At 41.7% G+C, this 17,341-nt stretch overlaps 1 long non-coding RNA gene across 1 annotated transcript in view; it reads right to left on the bottom strand.

Annotated features, from left to right (window-relative positions):
* Positions 1-13,579: 13,579 nt before the first annotated feature.
* LOC144304502 (uncharacterized) overlaps positions 13,580-17,341 on the bottom strand; it is a 52,834-nt gene continuing 49,072 nt past the window's right edge. The window contains exon 4 of the long non-coding RNA XR_013371450.1: positions 13,580-13,878. This is a non-coding gene — a long non-coding RNA (uncharacterized LOC144304502). The remainder of the gene's footprint in view (positions 13,879-17,341) is intronic.

Below are 17,341 nucleotides of genomic sequence, written 5' to 3'. Positions count from 1 at the left end.
TAAACATCAGAAATTTATTGTCTCCCAGTTCTGGAGTCTAGAATTCTGAAATCAAGATGTCAGCAGGGTTGCTTCCACCTGATGGCTATGAGGAGGACTCTGTTCCAGGCTTCTCTCCTTGGCTTGTAGACGGCTGTCTTCTTCCCGTGTCTCTTCACATTGCCTTCCCTCTGGACACAGAGAAAAGATGTGCTTCTCTCTGTGTCCAAATTTCTCTTCTTTATAAGGACAGCATTCCTGTTGGATTAGGGTCCTATGTATGACCTCATGTTAACTTTTTTTTTTAAAGATTTTATTTATTTATTCATGAGACACACAGGGAGAGAGAGGCCGAGACACAGGCAGAGGGAGAAGCAGGCTCCACGCAGGGAGCCCAATGTGGGACTCGATCCCGGGTCTCCAGGATCACGCTCTGGGCCAAAGGCAGATGCTAAACTGCTGAGTCACCCAGACTGCCCTACCTCATGTTAGCTTGATGTCCTCTGGAAACAACTTATCTCTAAATAAGGTCATATTCCAAGGTATTGGACGGGGGGGGTGAGGACTCCAACATATCTTTTGGCAGGAGGGTCACAACTGAAACCATAATAGATCCTTTCGAGTTTCACTTCATTAACTGGCCCAGTGTTCCTGGATATTATTTGACGTTTGTGGGTCACTGTATTTCTCTAAATCTAAGTTTGGTTTTCTCCTTTCTAACACATGAACAATAATATTTGTTTCAAACTATTACAAAGGGTAAATGTGATAAAAAATGGAACATGTCATACAATACGAGCTGGTGTTATTATTACCTCCCATCACCACCTCTGCCCTCCATATACCCTGGTCAAGCAGTGGAATGATGCCACTAAGTCCCTGGAATCTGTCACCAATGATAAAATAGCCCAGGATAGGCAATATGATATAAATCTAAGACAAATTTAGAAATGTTCAAAAGGAACTTTATTAAGGAACAAAATAAAACATAACAAAACACAAAATCATAGAAACAGATAAGTGTATAGAGCACCTATGATGAATTTAATATAACAAGAATGACCCTGGACTGGCTTGGCAGGATTATGGTTTATGACATGGCGCATGCCAGCTCTTTCCCCCTGCCTTGGTCCTATTGGCCTCATCACCCCCCACCCACCCACCACAGCAGGGGTCCTTCACTATGCTGATGGCTCAAGATAGATCCAGGTACCTAAACCCTTGAAGTGATTCCTGGCCTCCCCACTGAAGGGATTCACTTTAGTGTGGATTGGTGCTCCAACTTGGCTCATTTTTCACTTCCTTCCCTGGATCTGGGCAAGTTCCTTGGAAGCCTAATGGTCCAGCCCAGCAGTGTTTCAACACAGCCTGCTCTGTATGGACCTACTCTGTCTAGGATATTTTCTTGAGTGAATGGGAAAAATAAAATCTCAATTTCTTAGCCACTTGTAAGTTTTACTTCACCAGTTTCATTAGGAATATACTTTCATAAGCTCTCTGAAATGAGAGGATAAGAGACATGATTGAATATTAATAGATGTTTGTTGGACTATTTTCTAATGAAAGTAGTGGGCAGAGCTTACTGTCATGCTTTCGTGTTTTCATTTTTACTGAGATGAAATTCATAGCACATAAAACTCACCATTTTAAATTGAAAAATTCAGTGGCACTAGGACACACCCAATGTTGTACAGCTATCACCGCGGCCTTGTTCAAAACATTTTCCACACCTCATTGAGAGGAGACCCTCTATTATTTAACAGTCACCCCCATTGTCTCCTCCCCCTGTCCCCCACCTGCCTCTGGTAGCCACCAATCTTCTTTCTGTCTCTATGGATCTTTCTACTCAAAATATTTCATATAAATGGTACCTTACGATATGTGACCATATGTATCTGGTTCCTTTCTCTTAGCATCATGTTTTCAAGAGTCATCCGCGTTGTAGCGGGTGTCAGCGTTTCATTCTTTTTTAAGGCTGGTAAGATTTCGTTGCATGGGTATGCCACCATGACCTTATTTTGCTAAGTGAGATAGGCAAACTGAGCACCAGAACGGACTTACCCTGGAGTTTCAGAAGCTGCGTAAGGAAAAGGAGGAAGGAAAGTGAAATGATGACCCACAGAGAAAAACGTTGAGAAAGATTATCGGGGGTTTTGTGTGGTATAAGATGAAAAATCTTTTTTTGCCTTCCTGTGAAATCTTCATTGAACTTGACATGACTAATGTTTTGTGACTTTAGATTTATTATTTTTGATATGATTTTAATATGACAAATTGCTAAGTATAACCTGAAGGTATAATCAAGGCAAAAATTGAAATTACTGATGTCAGTCCCAGATCATCTGCTTACATGGGTTCACAGCTTTGGGGTAGAACTGACTTTCTTCTGAAAGGTGACTGAAGGCTTAGCTTCCCAGCAGAGTGGGTACAGATGTTGATGCTGCCACAAGCTTCATTCAGCCTAAGTCCAATTTTGGCATATCAGGATATAATTTGGCTGCTAAATCAATAGACAAGCAAAATAGACCATGAAATAAGATTTAGATTTTTAGAGCTGAGCTCTAAATTGAATCTTCCTTTTAAAAAGAGAGAGAGAGCTGGGGGAGGGGCAGAGGGAGAGAGAGAGAATCTCAAGCAGACTCCACACTGAGCACAGAGCTGGAGGTGGGGCTCAATCTCATGATTCTGAGCTCATGACCTGAGCTGAAATCAAGAGTCAGATGCTTAACCAACTGAGCCACCCAGGCGCCTCGAATCTTCCTTTTAATCCTGTGTAATTAGGCCCATTCTCCCCACCCTCAGCCCCAATATAAATGACCAATGTGGTGTTGGGGGTATATCTGATAAAGCTTTTTGTATGAGGCGAGATCTCTGAAAGCGTTGAGTTGCTTTACTTTCTTCCCTGATATCGGTTAGAGAAGAAAGAACTGACTTTCCCATTCAGATTTGATCATGGGGAAATTCACTGTAGCACAAAAGCATAAACCTTTGGCTAACATGAAGGTTTTTGAAATCTGATTAGGTGCCTGGCATTCAGAATCATTTAGTGCCTATTGTACAAAATGAATAAAAATGTGCTGAACTTCAGCTGCTTAATAGAACAAATAAAATTAGAATTTACTAGGCAAATATATTATAAGAAACAAAGCTGTTTCCCCTTTGGGGAATCTAAAGACCTGTGATTCAGAGTGCTGAGCCTAGAGACTCATTCAAATTCTGAAGAACCCATAACAACAGACTACAAACAGGTCAGAATTCAGAAAACAGAGCACACCCTTTCCCAAATTCCTCCTCTGCTCCGGTGTTTACCACATCTGGAAAACACCAGTTTTGACAATATTTTTATAGGATTGGCTCAGAAGACAATAACCTTACAGCATTTGACTTTTGCCATTCAAACTATTCCATCTTGAATGTATAAAAAAGGCAGAGAAAGCTGCATTCAACTCCACCTTCCCATCTTTAATTTACTTCTTTTCTAGTCAGTTAATAGTCCCAAGAGGTTGCTTTAAGGCACCATGTTCAGAAGCTCCCAATTTTGTTGATTCTGCTTGAAATCTGTTCTCTGATTTGCAGTATCACCTTTCCACCAAACCCTCCCCCAAAAGAAACCTCCCCCCCACAACCACACACACATACACCTATTAATTAAAAAATGGCTATGGCTTTTCTTTAATAAGAAAGAGGAATGAAGTAGGAGCAAGGGTGGGCAGAGAAAGGCACATGGGCTTGGAACCTAAGTGAAGATCTGTGTGGCTGATAAGGATGAACACAGAGGCTGGGTAGGATCTACCCAATGCAATCCAGTGTCTCTGTCAGTGGCATCTGCCTCTGAGCAATAGTGAAGAGACATGAATGCCTGAGAACTGTACGTAAAGGGCCATCTTGGACTTCATGTTGATTTTCCAGCATCACTCTTTAGAGAAGGAGTGTAGACAAATGAACCCAAGCATAGAAGTGGGTGTGAGCTCTAGTACCTGGCACACTACATTCATCAGTCACAAAGATACCGAGGCAAAGGTATACCATGTGCCACTCCAATAGTATGGATTTTGCAGCCTTACATCCATGGAAATCTGTTGTTTGAACATTTATTGACTAACCAGGCTGTAAGGACATCGACATGGTCAAACCTATTTGGCCATTTGATTTCTTCTTGGGTAGATACAAAATCAGAGGACATCTTCTACTACCCTCCCCTTGGGTGCTCTGCTCCAGCCACACTAGCATTCCCTGCTGTTCCTTGAACATACCAGGGAGGCTCCTACCCCAGGACTTTTATACTTAACTTTTTCTCCATCTACAAGCTCTCTCCCAGATAGCTATATATTTGCTCCATCACCTCCTTAGGTAGATCTTTGTTCAAATGTCATCCTCACATAGGGTTCCATCCCTCCCCATTCCTGGCACCTCGGCTTTATCTTTTACTCACTCATCTGTTTGTTATCTCTTTCTTTGTCTCTAAAAGGGCAGGGAGTTTTGTCTTTTTTGTTCATTGCTGTATCCTCATTACCTAATTTGTACCTGATGTATAGTAAGCACTGAGAAAGAATGCGTGAATAAAGGTCCTCCTGAAGCCACTTTGCTTGGGAAGAACGGCATTTCTTTACATCATTAGCACCATTTGAAGGGGATTATCACCTAGGGCCTCGAATGTACTTTTGTTATTTCCATCACCACCCCAAGTAATGCTTTTTAAATATATTTATTTTCTGGATGAAAATCACAGACGTACAGGAAAGTCATCTAATCACTTCGCAAGTCTTCACTGAGCACTCACTTTATGATAGATCCTGTTCTAGGTGCTAGAAATTCCAAAATTAAGACACAGTTGTTGATTTAGAGACTCTTCTTCTTCTTCTTCTTCTTCTTCTTCTTCTTCTTCTTCTTCTTCTTCTTCTTCTTCTTCTGTTGATTTCAAGAAACTTCTAATGGGGAAAGAAGAACAAGTAAACAGGGGCACCTGGGTGGCTCAATTGGTTAAGCACTTGCCTTCGGCTAAGGTCATGATCCCAGGGTCCTGGGATCAAGCCCTATGTCGGGCGCACTGCTCAGTGGGGAGCCTACTTCTCCCTCACCCTCTGCCTGCTGCACCCCTGCTTGTGCTCTCTCTCTGTCAAATAAATAAAGTCTTTAAAAAAGAAAGAAAAAAACAATAGAAGAAAAAAGCAGATACTACGGTACTATGTAAATGTTAAAATGGAGGATGTGCTATATTAGTCATGGTAAAAGGCTAAGCAGCTATAACAGACCCAACAATTCTGTGGCTTAAAGAAAAAAATGAATGGATCTATCTCACATGACAGTGGAAGTAGGCAGGCAAGATGCGCTGCTCTGCATTCGCTGAGAAATCCAGTTTCCTTTAGTATTGCTTCCCTTCCATCCTAGGACTTTATTCTGGTCTACATGGTTGAATAGATTAGACTATTTCTCTCTAAACCTAAGTAGGAGGTGTGTTGTGCTCTCTTCCCCTTGAATTTGGACTCCATCATGTGACTCACTTTGGCTAAGTTTAGAAGGGTAGCAGGTGTGGCTCAAACAGAACTTTGAAATGTGTTTGTATGGGTAGGCTGGTTCCCGTGCACCTGTGCTGTAACAATGAGAGTAGCTGCTGCGCCTCCATCCTGGGCTGCAGAGTGAACTCTGTGGAGCAGATGGGACCTCAACCCCAACAAGGAGTCAGGTCCTGCCAGACTAACAGTTTAAAGAATCACCTAGCCAACCCTTGGACAGATCAAATGATTATTGTTTTAAGTCTGAGCTTTGGGGTGATTTGTTATAGAGATAACCCACTGACACAACGGCCAAAGCTAGGTCATGGTGCATTCATAATCCAGCTCACATGAGAGGGATAGAGCATAGAGGAACAAAGCTTTAAAGCCTGGAAGGGGCATAAATCACATCAGCTCATGTTCTGTATGTCTGTCACACATAACTGAAAGCTAGGTGTGGGCTGGGAAAGTAAGTCCCTGGCTGGGTGGCCATATGTTACCACTCTGTGTTAAAGAAGGGAAGAATGTGGGCACCTGGGTGGCTCCATCGGCTAAGTGTCTGCCTTCGGTTCAGTCATGATCTCAGGGTTCTGGGATCAAGCCCCACAGCAGGCTCTCTGCTCAACAAGGAGGGTGCTTGACCCCCTCCCTCTGCCCCTCCCCCTGCTCATGCTCTCTCTGCTTTGCACTGTCTCTAATAGACAAATAAAATATTTTTTTTAAAAAAAAAGAAGGGAAGGGTGAATTTTAGGGGACAACTAGTAGTATCCACTATATGCAGACAATGAAAGAAGTGCCTTACTCTGGAGAAGGGAGACAGATAAGTAGAAAAGATTCTCCAGAAAGGCAAAATACTGAGCTGAGGTTTTAGGGGATGAGTAGGAGTTTGCCAGATAGAAAAGGACTGGGAAAAGCATTCCAAGCAGGAAAACAAAAACAAAGCAGTGCAAACAAAAGGGAAAGATGTATGGGAAACCCTGGCTCGATCATGGGGCAGCAACAGGAGTGGTGTGATTTTAATGTCCTCAGTGCGGCCGGAAGAGGGACAAACATGGGCAGAGCATGACTGAGACACTTTAGAGCAGAAAGAGCACATCGTTTGTTTGATTTGACTTTCTATCTTGATAGATCTTTATGTTTCTTATATTGTTACAGAGAAAATGAGAATGGAGGTATAAGCTTTCCAATGGACAGGAGCTGTGCGCACTTTTTCCACTCTGATTCCCACCCCCGTGACCCCCTCCCCTGGCAAATGGGGAGCTGAGATGTGTCTCCCAAATGGGTGCCCCCAGGAAACCTTAACATGATCCTCACCCTGGGGCTTCAGGGAACCACAACACACCTTTTTCCAAACCTCTGCCTTCCCAGTTCAACCTTCCCCTCTTCCCTTCTCCAGATGCTGTCTGGGAAGCACACAGATTTCTCTTCCCACCTCTGTAGCTCCTGACTTCCATGCAGAAACTAAATGAAGCTGAAAGATTTTCCTTAAATCAAGAAACGGGGCTTGAAATTTTCAACACCTTAATCCCCGAATAGCACAAACACATTATAATACAGCGTGTTACGTGAGATTTGTTGTATGGGAACCAGGCCTCTAACAGCTGGAGGGACCAACACCATAGTCCATTTTCCAGATATTAGTCCTGTCTCCTGGTAAGTCCCTTAGAACGGGCTTCCTCTGTCTCGGGCTTTGTTTCTGCTTGCCCCCTCTCCCAGGCCTGGCTAACAGAAGCCGGAGCCCACATTTTATGTAGCTTCCTGATCTTTATTCCTTTTAAGTACTCTCCGGGGGAGGGCAGGGGGGAGAGCTTTATAGAGAGATGAAATTTATGTGGTGTCAGCAGAATCCAGCTCCAGATGCCCCAACGCTGAAAGAATTCTATCAGGCAGGTGCTGCTATGTGTCTGCTTCACTTAGGATCTGATAAACCACAGATGTCTTAACATCTGCAACCATCGCTACGAGGTCTGGGTACTACACTTACTCAGAATTCCTGTGCTCATCTTCCCAGCGACCTTATAAAACTGCCCGGCCTTTAGAACACTAAGCCAGCCAAATTAAGTAAATGGGGAAAATTAAGACTCCTTCTAGCCCATTATTTTCCACATGAAAGCTCATTCTGCTTGCGAATTTTTTGAAAAACTCCCCAGTGACATAAGAAGCCTGTGGCCCCCGCAGGAAGAGAAGGTAGGGAAACATTCTATGAGTTGTTCTGGAAGAAACTCTTGGAACCCGCTTCCAGACAGCATTGTCAGCCAGCTGTCTTGACAATTCCGGGGCAGCTCCTGAGGAACCAGAACCAAGTCAATGGACTTTGGGAGCTGATGTTGCTGCAGTGAGGAGGCTAGACCTGTGTCCTGGAGATGTCCTTGATGGTCCTCCAGGGTGCTGGGTGGGGCAGCCTGCAGGGGTCCCCTGCTCCTCGCTGGCCACCTCGCAGCTGAGAGCTGGTCGCACGAGCAGAGGCCTCACCCCAATGGCTGCTGCTCTATAGGCTGGCCTGCCAACAGCGTGCACCCAATGTGGACAATGACAGCCACTAACTGGGCCAACCAGAGCCTTGTTCTACCAGGATTCCAATATAAAACACAGCCCAATCCTAGGGATCAGGCAAAGAAAAGAAACCTGAAGAGAAGAGGAGACGGGGTTGGGGGGGGGGGGGTGAACTTCATAACTGCTGGTGTCCTGGGGTAAGAACCAATTAACTTCCAGGTAAATCATCCGGTGTCCAGAGCTGCCTTACATTCTAGTCCACGGCTCTGTCTGCAAAATAAAAACCACAAATGCTTGCACAGCACTTGTGCCAGACCCTCTTCTGAGCCCTTTACATATATTTCCTCAGTCAGTCTTCACAAGAATCATGAGCTAGATGCTTCTATGGTTCTCTCCTTACAAGAGGGAACCCAAGGACACAGATTAGGCTTAGAAATTTTCCCAGGGGCACCAGGGTGGCTCAGTCAGTTGAGGGACCCACTCTTGATTTTTGGCTCAGGTCATGATCTCAGGGTTCTGGGATGAAGCCCCATGATGGGTTCCCTGCTGGGCAGGGAGTCTGCTTGTCTCCCTTTCCCTCTGCCCCACCCCTCCTCCCCCCCTCTTAAATAAATAAATCTTAAAAAAGAAAGAAAGAAGGAAATTTGCCTAAAACTGCACAATTGGTAAGTGGTGGGAGGGAGATTTGAGGTTTGCCTTCTGGCTCTGGAGCCCATGCTTTTCACCATTCCACAGTTCTATCAGTCCCCATATGCTTTAGTCTAACAAGCAATGTCTTTTCTTATTGCAAATATACTACATACATGTTTCACAGACAACGTTCTTTGATGCAAGCAAAGAAGCTGATTCTACCAACTTGAGTCAAAGGGAATGTTCTGAAGGGAATGAGGTAGCTCAGAGAATGTAAGGAAATTCTATTTGACCAAACCAAATAGACACTGCCACAGAGGGCGGAGGGAGCCCCGGCGCTCCTCTGTTCTTGCAAATCCCAGGGAGACAGCCCCGCTGCTCTGGCCTGAGTTCCGCATCCGTTCTTTGACTTCGGAGAGCAGGGTACTCAGTGGATGGTTCCTCCACAACCACACACCTTTGGGGAGCAGAAGTTTCCCAGAAGGGAACTGGGAAGGCTTTCCCTGGAAGGGGAAAGATGCTGAGTAGGCAAAACCAAACCATATTCACTACAAGATTCATTGTAGTGAAGAAGCTTGAAATTAAGGACATGAAAATCTCTTGAAATAGCACCATTCAGAGATAATCAGCTTGTCATGTTTGGGTCAGTACTTTCCAGTCTCCTAAGACCTGCATGAAATTGTATAAAATTAGTCATCACTCGTGCCCACCTTTCTCTCTTCCTCTCTTGTTCTCTCTGAGGTCAGGGCCTCACAAACACTGCTGACCTCTCCAGAGTCTTTCCTTATAGCTGCCCCTAGCTCTGTGTTTCTCTAAAATCTATGGTGAAGAGCCAGATGGGTTTTTGAATTGTTTTTTTTTTTTTAATTTCCAATCTGTCCTAATACTTTTATAAAATACGATAAAATTAATTACCAGGGAAACTAAAATTTTAAAATCCGACAAATAAAGAATACTCCCCAATTTTTAAATTACTGGATCAACAGACATAAAATTACTTTGTTAAATTTATAAAATTTTCTAAATGTTTAATTCTCAATTTCCGTGCTTAACCAGGGAAGACTGTTCACAAAAGACTTAGCAGACACTTCTAAAAACTTTGCTTATTTCAAATATAATTAACATACAGTATCATATTAGTTTCAAGTGTATAATACAGTGATTCAACAATTGTATTCATTACTAAGTGTTCATCATAAGTGTACTCTTAACCCCCTTCACCTATTTCACCCATCTCTCTACCTATATCCACGCTGGTAATCATCTGTTTTTTTTTCTCCGTAGGTTAAGAGTCTATGTTTTGGTTTATCTCCTTTTTTTCTTTGTTCCTTTCTTTTGTTTCTTAAATTCCACATATGAGTGAAATCATATGGTATTTGTCTTTCTCTGATTGACTTAATTCCCTTAGCCTTATACCCTCCAGATCCATGCATGTTGTTGCAAATGACAAGATTTCTTTTTTTTTTTTTTCTTTTTTATAGCTAAGGATTATTCCATTGTATGGCTATACCACCTCTTCTTTAGCCATTCATCTCTTGATGGACGCTTGGCTTGTTTCCATATCATGGCTCTTGTAAATAATGCTGCAATAAACATAGGAGTGCATATATCTTTTTGAATTAGCAATTTTGTTTTCTTTGGGTAAATATCAATAGTGAAACTACATATGGCAATTCTATTTTTAATCTTTCAAGGATTCTTCATACTGTTTTCCACAGTGACTGCACCAGGTTGCCCTCAGACCAACAGTGCACAAGGGTTCTTTTTTTCTCCACATCCTTTCCAACACTTCTTGTTTCTTATGTTTTTGATATTAGCTATTCTGACAAGTGTGAGGTGAGATCTCATTGTGGTTTTGATTTGCATTTCCCTGATGATGAGTGATGTTGAGCATCTTTTCAGGTGTCTGCTAACCATCTGTCTGTCTTTGGAGAAATGTCTATTCATATTTTCTGCCTATTTTTAATTGGATTACTTGGTTTTTCTGGTGTTGATTGTATAAATTCTTCATATATTTTGGATATCAACCCTTTATTGGATATATCATTTGCAAATGTATTCTTCCATTTGGTGGGTTGTCTTTTGTTTTGTTGATGATTTCTTTCACTGTTTAAAAGCTTTATAGCTTGATATAGTCCCAATAACTTAATTTTCCTTTTGTTTCCCTTGCCTGAGGAGACATATCTAGAAAAATGTCTCTACAGCTGATGTCAAAGAGATTACTGCTTATGCTCTTTTCTAGGAATTTTATGGTTTCAGGTCTTCCATTTAGATCTTGAATCCATTTTGAGTTTATCTTTGTGTATGTTATATGAAAGTGGTCCAGTTTCATTCTTCTGCATGTAGCTGTGCAGTTTTCCCAACACCATTTGTTGAAGAGACTATCATTTACCATTGCATATGCTTACCTTCTTTATCAAAGAATTAATTGACCATGTAATAGTGGGTTTATTTCTGAGATTTGTATTCTATTCCATTGATCTTTGCGTCTATTTTTGTGCCAGTACCATACTGTTTTGATTACTACTGCCTTGTATTAGATCTTGAAACCTGGGATTGCGATACTTCCAGTTTTGTTCTTTTTCAAGATTGCTTTGGCTATTCGGGGTCTTTGTCTTTTGTGGTTCCATACAAAGTTTAGGATTATTTGTTCTGGTTCTGTGAAAAATGCTATTGGTATTCTGATAGAGATAGTATTACTGCTATAGATTGCTTTGGGGAGTATGGACATTTTAACAATATTTGTTCTCCCAGTCCATGAGCATGGAATATCTTTCCATGTGTTTGTGTCATCTTCAATTTCTTTCATCAGTGTCTATAGTTTTCAGAGTATAGGTCTTTCACCTCTTTGGTTAAGTTTATTCCTAGGTATTTTATTATTTTTGGTTCAGTCATAAATGGTATTGTTTTATTAATTCTCTTTCTGCTTCTTCATTATTAGTGTATAGAAATGTTACAGGTTTCTGTATATCAATTTGTATCCTGTGACTTTATTGAATTCATTTATCAGTTCTACTGCTTTTTTTTTTTTTTTTTTTTTGTGGAGTCTTTAAGGTTTTCTCTATGTAGGATCATGTCATCTGCAAATAGTGAAAGTTTTACTTCTTATTTACCAATTTGGATGCCTTAGTGGACACTTTGAGTAGAATCTTTCAACCCTAGATAACTTCAACCCTTTCTTTCAGTCTCAGCTTAGATATATCACTTCCTCCAGGAAGTCTTCCTCATGACCACCCCCCCCCCCCTTCCAATCACATCTGGCTGGCTGGTCTCATAGAATTCTGTGAGTCCACCTGTCAGAGTACTCACTAATCAAGCTGTGTCTTTAATGAATTCGTCCTACTGGATTGAGTGTACTGCTGGTTACCTCTGAATGTAGCAATGCCTTGCAAAAGTTCAGGGCTCCAAAGCCAGCAGGGCACCACAATCCCTTCAGCAAGCCTACTGGTCGAAGGAGGTAAGTCTATGTAAACCTATTTGTTTAAATGGAAAAAGAAACACCATCTATCGTTAGCTTTAGATGCCATAAATTGTAAGATACCTCCCTAGTTCAAAATTAAAATTTTAAGACACTTCCAGAATTCAGAAATGGTAAAATGCAGCAGTAAGAAGTGTCTTTGAACAAATGAAATGTGGTTGTTAAAATCTTAATTGTTTGTCTTTGGATAATAAAAGTCTCAATTGTCTCTGGAGAGAAGATTTCATAGGAATGAAGAGTATACATAGTAGAGCATATTTACGTTTCTGATTGTGAATATTCCTGCCCCAAAGAGGCTATTTGTGGCTACTTGTCATCCTTTGCAGATATTGTCACTAATCGCTATTCCATTCCTCCAAATTATGTCTGTATTGGGATTCTTATTTCCTCATCCTCATCCTATCCTTGGGTGGTTGGGTAAGTTACCCAAGACACTGCAGTGAATGACTCAGTGGGAAATGGAATTTCTGTTCTTCTCAGCCCCAGGTAACATTGCCTAGAGCTATGTATGCTTGGAAGATCACCCCGTAAGGCAATTCAGGAAATTTAATTAACCGGGCAGGTCTAATCCTGACTTCATTTTTTTCATCTCCATATGGATGACTGATGAGTAAGGGCTATGACAGAAGAATCTGTATTGCCTGTATGGCTCATAAATTGACCTATGACTATTAACAATGTTCCAGGACTAAACAAAAGCCACAGTGACAGACTCCAGTGATATATAAACATGACTCCATGTTAATTTGAATGTGAAAGTGCCCAGAAATGTCTTTGTGGCCAAATGTATATGTATTCTGTTTTGGCTCATCTGTGACAACTGATCTTACAGCTTCTTTTACCTCCAAGACATCATTAGTGTATTTCTGTAGATTAAAATGTCTGTTAACGGGATGTCTGGGTGGCTCAGTGGTTGAGCATCTGCTTTTGGCTCAGGGCGTGATCCCGGAGACCTGGGATCTAGTCCCACATCGGGCTCCCTGCATGGAGCCTGCTTCTCCCTCTGCCTGTCTCTGCCTCTCTCTGTGTGTCTTTCATGAATAAATAAATAAAATCTTTTTTAAAATAAATAAATAAAAATAACTATCTATGAACTGGAATGATTTGGAATTTACCCATCTTGATCCAAAATGTTTGACCAGAGCATGGGTAGCCCACACATACTAGGGATATCAGTATGTAACTAATTTATATTAATGTTTGAGAAATGTCAATGTCAGCAATGATGCCAAGTCTCCCAGGTCGATTAGTGATACCAGAAGCGATGGAGGAGTTACAGCGGGGGAATATTTAGAAAATGGTGATCCAGAAAATGTACCAATTCCCTGGTACTAGAAAACAATATTGCCATAAAAGCAACATTAGGGAGGAGATCCTTAGAGCTCCAGGCCTTCCCACAAACACCTGGGTAGTCAACAATGAAGCCACCCTCTTAATCTGGATAGTGCTAACCTGATTTCTGACAGCTGGGACACAGGGATAAAGAAGAAAGTGGAGAAACAAGACATTTGCCCCAGATCTTCCTTTATTCATGTCTTTCACTTCCTGGAGCCCCTCCTGGGTAGCAGTGCCCTTAGGCGACTTTATTGAGATCCACCCCAGACTTGCTTAATTTCCCCATGGGCTTCAAGCAGTTCGATTTACTTCCTTCTTTTTTGCTCAGGCAAGACTTTCATTCCCCTTTGGCAGCTGAAAACCAATCTGATTGAACTGACCAGCACCAGTCATCCCGATATTGGTCTCTTCTCCATGCCTGCATTACAAAAAAAAATCTCCAAATTACATCCAGTGGGTGGACTTCAGGCACTGAAACAGACAGAAGTGAAAAATATTCAGTTGTGCAGAAGGACAATGTTTAACCACATACCCATAAATACAGCACGTAAATATATATTGACATTGTATATCAATTATGATTCTTAGGTGCCAAGCAAGAGAAAGAAATTCTGACTTACAAACAGGAAAGGCATTTACTTAATAGCTGTGGAGTAAGTCATAGAATCAAAAGGGAAGTTTGAGAAGTCAGCTTTGGACAGGCAGCAATTGTGAGGTTTAAGTGGAAGCACAAGGCACGTTCAAAGCAGCAGAATTGGTGGATGCTGTCCTATTAGGAGAAACTGAGTCCGACAGTCATGTTGTCACTTTGTTCAAAATTTCCGATTCCTGAGAGAGAGTATATAAGTAGTCTTGCTTGGATCTGAGACGCTCTCCTTGGCTGGGTGTGGGCAAGGTGCCTTGACTGATGGTCCCAGCCAAGGAGAGAAGCTGGTCAGTAGGGTAAAATCAGAGTACTGCTTCTAGAAGAGTGGATGGACACTGGTGAGAAGAACCACTCTCTGCTAAGTGTTGTAGGTACCAGCCTCCTTCACTAACAATGCCTGGGAGTGCTTCTTTGGGTTCAGTTCCCTATTCTCTCATTTTCACAGCTTCTACCCTTTCTTATTTTAGAACTCACAGCTTCCTAAAAGATCCAAATCAGTTTACACAATAGCTCCTGCAATAATAGCAACTCAAATAAAGTGCCCAGTCAGCCCATCCTGCCTTGAGTTCCCAAGTTCTTAATACGTACAGGTCATTGGAAAGTCTGACACGTTCCTGTGAGCTTGGGCAGGAGGAGAGGGGGGTGGGCTAGTTTGGTTTCCAGGTGTAGCACTCTTCATGTTGCCCCCCTGGCCAGTGTTCCAGTTAAAATGAGAAAACTGGGAGTAAGTCCAGCGACATTCCCATAACCTGATACAACTACAGGGTCCTTTATCTGTGACTGCCAGGCATCTGGCCTTGGGATGTGAAGAAACCTTGCTTTGCTTAAGATAGTCTTCTTGGCAGGTGATTGTCGGAATTACTTATTTAAACAAACTCTAATTAATGCCCAAGGCAGGAACAGTGCCACGGATTAATATTTAACCAATTGGAGCGGGTAACTGAGTATATGGGGTTTAGTAACAGATTTGCAGCACAGGTTGACTTGGTCTCTGCCTCATCAGCACTCCTGGGGTCTCTGTTTCCTAGACTACATTCTTCCTTTGCCTTCTCACCCTCTTCCCTCATGAAGAACCCGGGAGGAAACATGGAGGGCAAAGCATCAAGCTGGTACTTGCTAACCAAAGGCGTAGGTGAATTTAAGTTTAATATTTACTCAGCCAGGAAATGCTCTAATTAAAACTAGCTCTTTCAATCTTAAAGCCCCACCCTGGAAGGACAGAAAAGAGCTCTCCCAAAGGGCTCTGCCCTCAGGGGTGAGTAATCCTTTTCTGCCCTACACCCAGATGTCTTAGAGATCTTCCTTCCAAACTCAAGTTAAGGGTGTAATGGGGCAAAAAAAAAAAAAAAAGGGTGTAATGGGGATTGTGGATTGAATTTTCATGGAATGTCCAATGGTTTCCAGGGTAGGAGCTGGCTGTCAATCTCTAATCCTAGATGGAAAAAAAGAAAGAAAGAAAGAAAAGAAAGAAAGAAAGAAAGAAAGAAAGAAAGAAAGAAAGAAAGAAAGAAGAAAGAAAGAAAGAAAGAAAGAAAGAAAGAAAGAAAGAGGAAAGAAAGAAAGAAAGAAATAGCTGAGTAACTGGGGCAAAAAGGAGATTTTCAATCTAGAATGCAGTTTCTTATAGGAGCGAGAGCAAGAGTCAGATGTCCTGGGTCAAATACTGGCTCTACCAGCATTTCCTGTGTGACCTTTGGGTGACTCAACTCTCTAAGCTTTGGTTTCCTCTTGGGTAAATTGCAGTAATAGTATCTACCTCATATGGTTCTGGGATGAATTAGACAAAATAATCCAGTCAAGTGCTTAATTCATAACAAGTGCATATAAATTTATGCTACCATTAATTTGATCATATGTGCAATCACTCATTCAAATAATATGCCAAATGTCCAAAATGTACCAAATAACGAGCTAGGTAATGGTAATGCAAGAAATTGTCCCTTTCCTGAAAGAGCTCACAGCTTAGTACGGAAATAAATGTATAAATTTTCCTCCTGTGTTGGCATAATTGCAATTGTGAAAGTATGAACTAAGGTGTTATTAATATGCAGGAAGGACATTCTTTCCATGGAGAATTTCAGGAAGGCTTCCTGGTGACATTTAAACTGGGTACTTAAGGAAGTTTAGGACTTTTTCAGGAAGAGAAAAGAGGAAAGGTTATCCTGGAAAGAAGGATATCACAATAGGAGCATGACGATGAGAAAAAGCCCGATGGGTTTGGGAAACAACAGAGAATTTGGCTGGAATGCTAGAGGACTGGGTATAAGGTGGGCATGGTGAGCAAGGAGGCTAGAAAGCCAGGATGTCATGGGCCTTACCAAAGCATTTAGACTTCATTTGCATGATCAGATCTCTATTTGGGAAGATAATTCACACAGTAATATAAAAACCAGACAGATAAAGAGATTAGAACCAACAAGAACAGAGAGGAGAGTATGGCCACAGTCTAGACAAGAGATAAAGAAGGCCCAAGTCAGGGCTGCGGCAAGAGGAAAGGTGGAGAAAGCGAATTAAGAGATATTTAGATGGGACACTTGTAATCCTATGAGCAAACCCCTTCCCCTTCTACTGCTCCTGGTTCCTTATATCCAAAACTTATGTTAAGAAAGAGTTTATTTTGGGATGTCTGAGTGGCTCAGTGGTTGAGTGCCTGCCTTTGGCTCCAGGTGTGATCCCGAATTCCTGGGTTCGAGTCCCACATGGGGCTCCTTGCATGGAGCCTGCTTCTCCCTCTGCCTGTGTCTCTGCCTCTCTCTCTCTGTGTCTCATGAATAAATAAAATCTTTATTTAAAAAAAAAAAAAGAAAGAGTTTATATATGCATCATTCCCAATAAGAATTTCTTACCAAATATTTATCTACCTGCTTATTGGGGCAAGTAGATGAATATTACAAGACACCACAGTGCTTAGATTTCTCCTCAGTTCGCTTTAAGGAATTCCATAGTATGGGACACCTCACCCAAATGATTCCTCCACCTAATTTCTTAGACATGGCATTTTTTCCTCTAAGACCACATTTAAGAATACTGCTGGCACAAAACCACAAGTCTTTCCAACTTCCCAAGTACTTAAAAGAGTAATCACTCAGTAGCCAAGGGTAAATTTACATTGGAAGGCTCTTTTGGCTTTTCTCACTAACAGAAATACATTTATGAATTTAGTGGCTTCATTGTTGTATTATTTCCTTACTCTGTAAAATGAAGCCCAAGTGTAAGCTCACAATAGAAGCAGATCCTGAATAAATACTGTTTTAAGGTTGATGTAATTTTTTTTTCTTTTTTGCAAGC

This window comes from Canis aureus, chromosome 34 (genome assembly GCF_053574225.1).
Source record: "Canis aureus isolate CA01 chromosome 34, VMU_Caureus_v.1.0, whole genome shotgun sequence".
Taxonomy (NCBI): Eukaryota; Metazoa; Chordata; class Mammalia; order Carnivora; family Canidae; genus Canis; species Canis aureus.
Note: the sequence above shows the minus strand (reverse complement) of the source record. Positions and strands in the feature narration are given on the sequence as shown.